General features: G+C 38.1%; 1 pseudogene; it reads right to left on the bottom strand.

The window, feature by feature from the left end:
• Positions 1–6,653: 6,653 nt before the first annotated feature.
• On the bottom strand, positions 6,654–7,384 carry LOC134734830 (cyclin-dependent kinase 4-like; annotated as a pseudogene).
• Between the last annotated feature and the right edge of the window lie 687 nt (positions 7,385–8,071).

Genomic DNA, 8,071 nt, shown 5'->3' with positions numbered 1-8,071 from the left:
AAAGCAAACAGACCATGACGACATGTATTTCATAACAATCATAGAAGTTTTACTATGCATGCAAGTTTTCTTGATTCATTTTTTCCTAATTCTTTGTTTATTTATTTTCCTTTTATATTCTGCCTCTCTAATTATGCTCCTACTCAGAATGTTACCAAAATTATACAGTAAAATATACCTAGCTTAGTGGGGAAATTTTGCCTGGCAACAAGTTATTGGATCACTTCCCAAAATATGGTATTAAATGTATGGCACAAAAGCCTATTGGCTACTAAAAGCCAATTAGATATGAACTTATTATCTTTGTAAACTGCCACAAGTCTCAAAAATAGCCCATAATGTCATACACAGTTAATTTTTGTTCAATTGTTTTTACCAAAATAAAAATAAAAACAAGAAAAATAATAGAAAATAGGGATTGCTCAATAACTTGAATCAAGAGGAAAAATTGAGTTCTGAGATCCCAAACTTTAACTCAAGATGAATTATTTGTTATGTTTTCAAATCTCTTCATATTATGCTATAAAAAAAAGACATGAGAAATTGGAAAACTTTTGCACGCAGTAGTTCAGAGATTGACCAGGGCTAGAAAATGTTACTGGGGTGTTATGATTTCTCACCAAAAAATAAATACATAAATAAAATAAAGGGAAGAGCAGACATAGACATGATATTGTGTTTTTGAAAGATACATGTTTTATTTTAGCAGAATTGTGTACTCAAACATCTAGCGAACCCTCTGAGCTCTTTAATATTATTATCAAAGTCCAGGAAACAAAGGAAAAACTTAAGAAATTATTAAATTTTGCCAATACTCTCATATCTGAAAGTATTAGTGTCGTGTATTAGTATTGAGTTCTCAATCCCTGGGAACCAAGGATTGCTTTTTTTGGTTCAGTTTGTGCACTATGGGCTTCTAGTTTAGAAGTGGACTACAAACTTTGAACATAAATCGTCTCTACATATTTATCTTGGTTGTAGTATCCAAATGTGTGATCTCTAGAGTCCCAAACTCTGTTATCCAGACACACCCATCAAATGATTCAACAAATGATCATTCATCTAAAAGATCAGGTAAACCCAACATATGTAATGGTTCAAATAACTGCCACTCTACGGTCGTGAATATGCAACGAGTGCAGTAGATCTGAAATTATCATTTCATCAGTTGGTAATGCTCTGTCTTCCAACTCATACTAAATAATGAATATAAAAAGGGTGTGAGAATTAAAACCAACCCTGTCACCACAACTTAGATATGACATGGACCACGTACATCAATATTACTTAGTTTGCTCCAGGTAAATTTTACTGTAGAGTTAGGACTATAAAACAATAAATTATTTTAATGCGTGCTTGAGGAAACCCCTAGAAATCAATTTAATGAAGTCAGTATTTTGGTCATGGCAGCATGCGGTTCTTGTGTAAAATAAAGATTTACTTCTTAATGCACATCAAGATCCTCAGTCCTCTAATCCAAAAATACTATGTCACAAATTTTGCCTAATTTCAACCACATTTTTAATCCTGGAAAGGCCCATTGCAAATTATGTGAGCTCAGACCCCAAAGCCCTATAAATAGCTTACTTGTAACTTACCTTTTCTGAGACAATGATCAGGTGGGATTCTTTGCTTTGTTAACAGATTTTGTAGTGCTTTGGGGAGTTCAATAATCCTAACCTTTGTAATTCCAAACCCTCATTTATGAATTAAATTATTTAAGCTAAAAAAGTATTTTCCTAAATGTGTTGTTCAAAAATGTTATGAATTAAAATGCTGATAAATATATTTTAAAATGTTTTACTCCAAATGTTTACCAATAATTTTTAAACATCCTTGATATGTTATTATGAATTCTATAATATTAAGAATAAGACATTAATAAGTAGAAATTTCATAATTTATTATATTTTTAATTACAAACTTTGTACAAGATGAAGTAGAATAAAATTTACTGGAGACAGGTTGAAAAATATCTAGAATCCTAAGGGTATTTCTGATTTTAAAATATTAATTTTTCCAGTTTAGCAATTGGGAGATTAGTCTTCATTTAGATGATGTTTTTACCAGCTAATATTTTATACAACATATTTGTCAATGTATTTTTTGAATTATTGGGTTTTTTTTAGTTATTTGCTTTTCTTCATGAGGGAACTGGCTACTCATCATGAATTGTATTGGTCATGGTACTAGTGAGACGTGAGAGAAGAGAAGAAAATGATACTGGAAATGTCATACATCCATACCCACCAACTATTCATGCATAACTCCTTTCTTTCATAGTGTCAGAATGCAGATACATAAGATATGGTATATGAAAGGTATTTTTTTACGTGCAAAAAATTTATCTTTTATGTCTTTCATGTAAGATGTATACATTCAATTTTCCTATCAATATATAAATAAAATAATATTTCATTGTTTTAATAAAATATTGAAGATTTTCACTTATAAATTAGATATGATCTCTTAGTTGGCAACTCACTGTAAATTTACTTTCTTAATGTCAGTGAGAGTATGGCTGAATTGTTCATATACTTTTTATTTTGTTTTACTTGTGAGACTGTTGCCTGAATCTGGGATAGCATAGAGTTTATCTTCAAATATTATATCACTATTTATTGGTTATTTGTTTTTCTTCATTAAGTAGCTGCTTACTCTTAATAGAGAATATTTAATACAGTTTATCTTTGGAATAAACAAACCACTGAGATGAGATCGAATGCTTGAATCCTTAGTCATTTTAACACTATAATTATCATAGCTGAGGTAGATGAACTTCTTTCTTCATCAATAAAAATGTCTTATGGATAGCTCTCAAACCACCTCTCTTAAGCTGCATCTCAAGCACAGATACAGCCAGAGTCCAAGCCCAAACATCTACCTTGATCTATTCTGTTAGACCTGAAAACTAAGCTCCAAATTCAAACATATGTTGTAGAATACAAAATGCTTCAGAAGACCAAATAACGATAATAATTGATCTCCCAGGAAGAAATTTGCATGTAAAAAAAATCTTCAGATATTAACATTTCATTTGAGGATTCCAAAATATGTTTGATCTTTAATAGAGTGATTTTATATTCAGTAGGACATTATCAAGTGTGAGATGGTGTTTCACCATGTTGGCCAAGCTGGTCTCAAACTCCTGACCTCATGTGATCCACCTGCCTCTGCCTCCCAAAATGCTGGGATTACAGGCATGAGCCATCACACCAGGTCACTCATTTTCTATTATTATTCTTCATCTTTCCTGCCTATTGATAATAGGGAAACACATCACTATTTAAAACATTTGTACCATCTTGGCTTTCTGAATTTCCTTCTGTATCTTTGTTTCTTTTTAATCTCAGTCTCCTTTCTGTTTTCTCAGGCTCCATCTATTTGATATTTCCTAGGATTCCTTGTGTTTTCTTCACAAACAAAGACTCTCTATATACTCACCCTTGTGAAAGAGTGATTGTCACAGGATCCTTAGTGTGTCACTTTTCCAGCCAGAAACCTCTGTGGCACATTTTCCTGAGTTTTACTTGGGCCCACTGGGCTCATTCTACCAACTTGGCCTAGCAGGCTGTGCTCTGCACATGCTACCAGCCTGGATCCAATGCCTGCCAAGGGCAAGCCAAGTGAGCAGCAGTGAGGGGTGTGTGAGCAAGTGAGCAAGTGTGGGGTCTGGCCACTGCGTGCAGCCAGGAACACTGGATGTGGCAGAGCAGGCAGCTCAAAGCACTGGCATGGGCAATTCCAGGTGCCAGTATGGGTTCCAGCTCCCTGTGAGGCTTCAGCTGGTGTATTTGCTAGTGGTTTCCACAGCTGGCACCAGGGAATGTGGTGGCCCCTGGAAACTTGGAGGAACCAAGAACTGCAGAGCCCGAGAGAGGGTGTTACAGCCCTGGCTCAGGGAGTTTCCAGGTCGGGGCTCCCTGAAGGGCCATAGCTCTTCTATCTTTCTCTCTTCTCTCCTTCTTGTTGCCACAATATCATGAGCAAGGGGCTTGTTTCAGCCCTGTTTGTGTTACAGCTCTTTCAGCACTGTCATTCAGCAGGCTCCAAGCTCTTGTCCCATGTCCAGGAATAATTAGGTGCCTTATTGAGTGACAGAACAGGGCAAAGGAGACCCCCAAGGTGAAGAGGTGGTTTATTCAACAACAGAACAGGGCAGAGGAGAACTGCAGTAAGGAGCTCCTTTCTGAATGCAGGTCGTTTTGACAAGTGTCCAGCTCTCAGCAGAGAGGAGACGAGTGACCAAGGAGTGGGTAGCTCCTATCCACAGGCAGGTCATCCCATTTTCTGCCCAAGCCTGGCTGAGTCTGGGGCTTTTATGGGCTTCAGAGGGGAGGAAGTGCATGCTGATTGGATCATGGACACCCAGAAAAAGCACCATATTTCCTCACTCTGGTCAGTGGAGCTGGTAGCACAGCCATCCCTGGCCTAAAGGTAGAGTTTCACTGGAGACCTGCCCCTTTCTACCCAGGAGCCTGTCTGCCTTCTGACATCATTATCCTGCCATCCACAGTGCCCACTGTACCCAGGCTGTTTCTGCTGAGAAGTGCCTGCAGGCCTGCACAGAGCTACCCTTAGCGTCCCCTTGGCCTCCCTCCCATGCTTGCCAGTGCCCAAAGTCCAGAGGAGAGTGAGACAGCAGGGGACTGGTGTGTCAGTGCTGCCCCAAGCATGTGCACACCTGGCCAAGTCATGACCTCACTCTGGGTCAGCAACAACTTTGCTCTAAAATTGGAGCTGGCCCTGGGAACAGGGAGAGGCCAGGCAGTGGAAGGAGGCACTTCCAAGCCTGTGGGGGTTAAAGGTGTTACCAGGCCCTCAAGAGTGCAGAGATGCCAGGGTCTGCAGCTGCTGGGTGGCTGCACTGTGCCCGAGAGGATGGGGCTTCTGGCTTTACAACTTGAAAGAGGGCAGGGCTTCTACTTGTTCTTGGCTCCTGCCTTCTCTGTGGAATGCACGGCCCAAGCCATGCCTCTCCCACTGCAGCCTGCCTCATGGCACTCCAGATAGGCTACTATTGCCATCATGATAACATCAAAGTTTGTATATAACACCCAGATCATATGTCTGCTGTATTATCTAAACATTAAAAATTATAAATAACTGATTAAAGGGGTATGGCACAAGTACCTAAAAATCAATAGGTTTACACTCATCATTTTGGTGTCTTCAAAAATTATCCTCTTTCATTCTCCATTCTGATTCACTTGTTGAGAATCATCTGTAACTTTCTGTTTATCCATAATATTTAAACATTCCTAGATGCTACAATTCTAATTTCTTAAAATATCTTTATCAGTATACTTCTATTTTTTACCACTGCTTAAGTTAGGCCCTATTACTTTTTGCAGGATTTTTGTTAAGTAACTATACTAAACTCACAATTTCAGCTTTGTAACAATTAGCCCAATTGGTATTCTCCAGTTATAATTATCTTTCTGCAAATAAACACCAAATATGTTCTCTTTAATACTCACATCAAAACTTTTCATTTGATATGAGATTAATGTTGTAAGTTATAGTGATAATAATTGAATTATTATCATGCCCTATGATATCTAAAGCAATTTACAGTAAGTTATCTCACAGTTATTTTGTAATAAAAATATTACTTTAATTTAAAACTTTTAAAATAAAATTTCAAATTCTAGAAATAACATTACCTAGGTTATTGCTGCAGCTTTGTCACCATTTAGGCATGAGACTGTGTGAGAGTCAATTAATCTTATAAATGTTAATGATTCCTTCTGAAAAACAAACAACCATTTTAGATGACCTTACATATGTCTTTCAGCTCTAAGCTTTCGTGGTTCTGCTTTTGAAGAGATGGGAGTCTAATCACTTGCATTAGAAAAGAAACATCTATTAAATATCCCAGAAAAGTCACACTTAAACTCAATAATCAAATTACATTTATTTAAATGTTCAAGCATTTTTAATTGATTTAATGTGAATGTAGACTAAGAAAGAAATTCACCTTTTTTTTCTCATAATTGAACCACTGCAGCTTTTTTATTGGTACTGCTTGGGTAGATGAATCTCATCTTTCCTCTACAACTATCCAGTAGAGCCCTGCTTCGGTATTAGCAAACTAGATTAATTCAGTACTTTACTGTCCTTACTACCTAATATTTTAAATTCAACATGTCTCCAATGGAATGAAACTGGATCACATATAAAATCAATCCTATTTGAACAATTTTACACTGTCATGCTTGAGAGTACAAGAAATAACCGGAAAATGAATGTTATAATTCACTTTTCCCCTAGAAGATAATTTTAACACAATCACTTATGAATATCATTTAAAAAACTTTCATTTAATCCTCAAGTTCTGTGGGTTGACTTCTGCTTTCTATGTGCATATGCAAAGTGCAATACCATAATCATAGGAACTATAAACTGATAATTTGCAAATTCAAACACCAGGGATTCACAAATTATACCAGAACCAAAACGCAGTTTTTGCAAGGACCACTAGAGCTTTAAACCTACTAGCAGGAGAAATAAAAATGGTTAAATTGATTTTTTCTTTTTTTTGTTTTATTTTTCCCGTATAAGAAAAGACCCCAATATCAAGGTACAGAAGAGGACAAGAGGGGACATATCCTCTAGTATAAGGAAACAGGGTGGCAGGAGAAGGAGAAGCCTCAAATGGAAGTGTAGAAGGATAATGTTATCAAGGCAGCAAAATATTCTCTGTAAAAAGTTTCAGGAGGTGTCTCCAGAGCCTCAGATATGATGGCAGTGATTGCCGTCTCAGTGGTGTTCTCACCACTCAGGTGTCCAGAATAAGGGAAATGGCAGCTTCTATTCCTTCTATGGCAGCCACTCCATTGTGGACTCTGAGCCTCATCTAAATAAAAGTGCTGCAGAGCTGGGAAGGCATAGATTTGCTTATGTAGGAAAAAATAACATTTCCAGCAGTAGTTGTGCTCCATCTCAGGCACCACCAACTGCACTAGGTGAGGCCCTCTGTGGAGAAAGTCTCCATGGGGTAGAGACACATCTTAGGGCCAGTCATCCTATACAGGCAGCCCAATCGGGTCAAAGATTTTGCCCAACTAGTTGGCTTTAGAGCTTCCACAGAAGAGAGGCTTTTGAGGAAACCGCTCTGCAAAGACACAGCCAACACTTCACATGTCCACAGATGTTGCCTGTGTAGATTGCAGAAGAACCTCATGAGCACATTACAAGAGTGTAACAACCACAGGTGTAAACGCCATCTGGTAGCTATAGATGCTGGCCAGACCAAGTCAGCCAGCTTGACTGTCCCACCATTTGTCACTAGAATGTTCTCTGGCCTCAGATATCAGTGAACAATGCAATGGCCATGAAGAAAATCTAGGCCTCTTGGAAACTTGTGCATCAGATCCTTGATGGCCTCAGCTGATGATATGATTTGGCTCTGTGTCCCCACCCAAATCTCATGTCAAACTGTAACCCCCATGTGTTGAAGGAGGGACCTGGTGGGAGGTGATTGTATTATGGGAGTGATTTCTAATGGGAACTCTAAAGAGAGTAGAGGTGATCGTATTATGGGCGTGGTTTCTAATGGGAACTCTTTTGAGAGTTCCCATTAGGAACTTGAGGGCCACAAAGTGGCCCCTGTGGGGATCACAGTCCTTGTACACTGACCCATGGGCACTAACACCAATTTCAGCCACTGGCTCATACTGAGAGGTGGCCATTCTCAGATCAGGGTAGATCCTATCACCAGGCTGGGAGCTGTGAGGCAGCCAGCATAAGGGCCCTGGAGCCAGTTCTTGCAGCACCATATGCCCAGCTTAAATTATTTTTAATGGAAAAAGACAAAATATAAGTGGAGATAGAGTTAGAGAAAGAGAAAAATTAATTACAATGGAAGAAAAAGGAAAGAAAAATTCCAGGTTTGAAATAAAATATGAAAGCCCCATATGCCCTGCAAATAAAATAGCTTAACAGCAATCTGGAAGATTAAATTAGTTATAATAAGAATCAAAATGGCATTGGGTGGTGGAAATACTTCTTCATAGTGGTTAAATGAACCAGAATAACTCTAGATGAGAAGGATGACCTGAAAAGCCAA

This window comes from Symphalangus syndactylus, chromosome 12, assembly GCF_028878055.3.
Source record: "Symphalangus syndactylus isolate Jambi chromosome 12, NHGRI_mSymSyn1-v2.1_pri, whole genome shotgun sequence".
NCBI classification, from domain to species: Eukaryota; Metazoa; Chordata; class Mammalia; order Primates; family Hylobatidae; genus Symphalangus; species Symphalangus syndactylus.
Note: the sequence above shows the minus strand (reverse complement) of the source record. Positions and strands in the feature narration are given on the sequence as shown.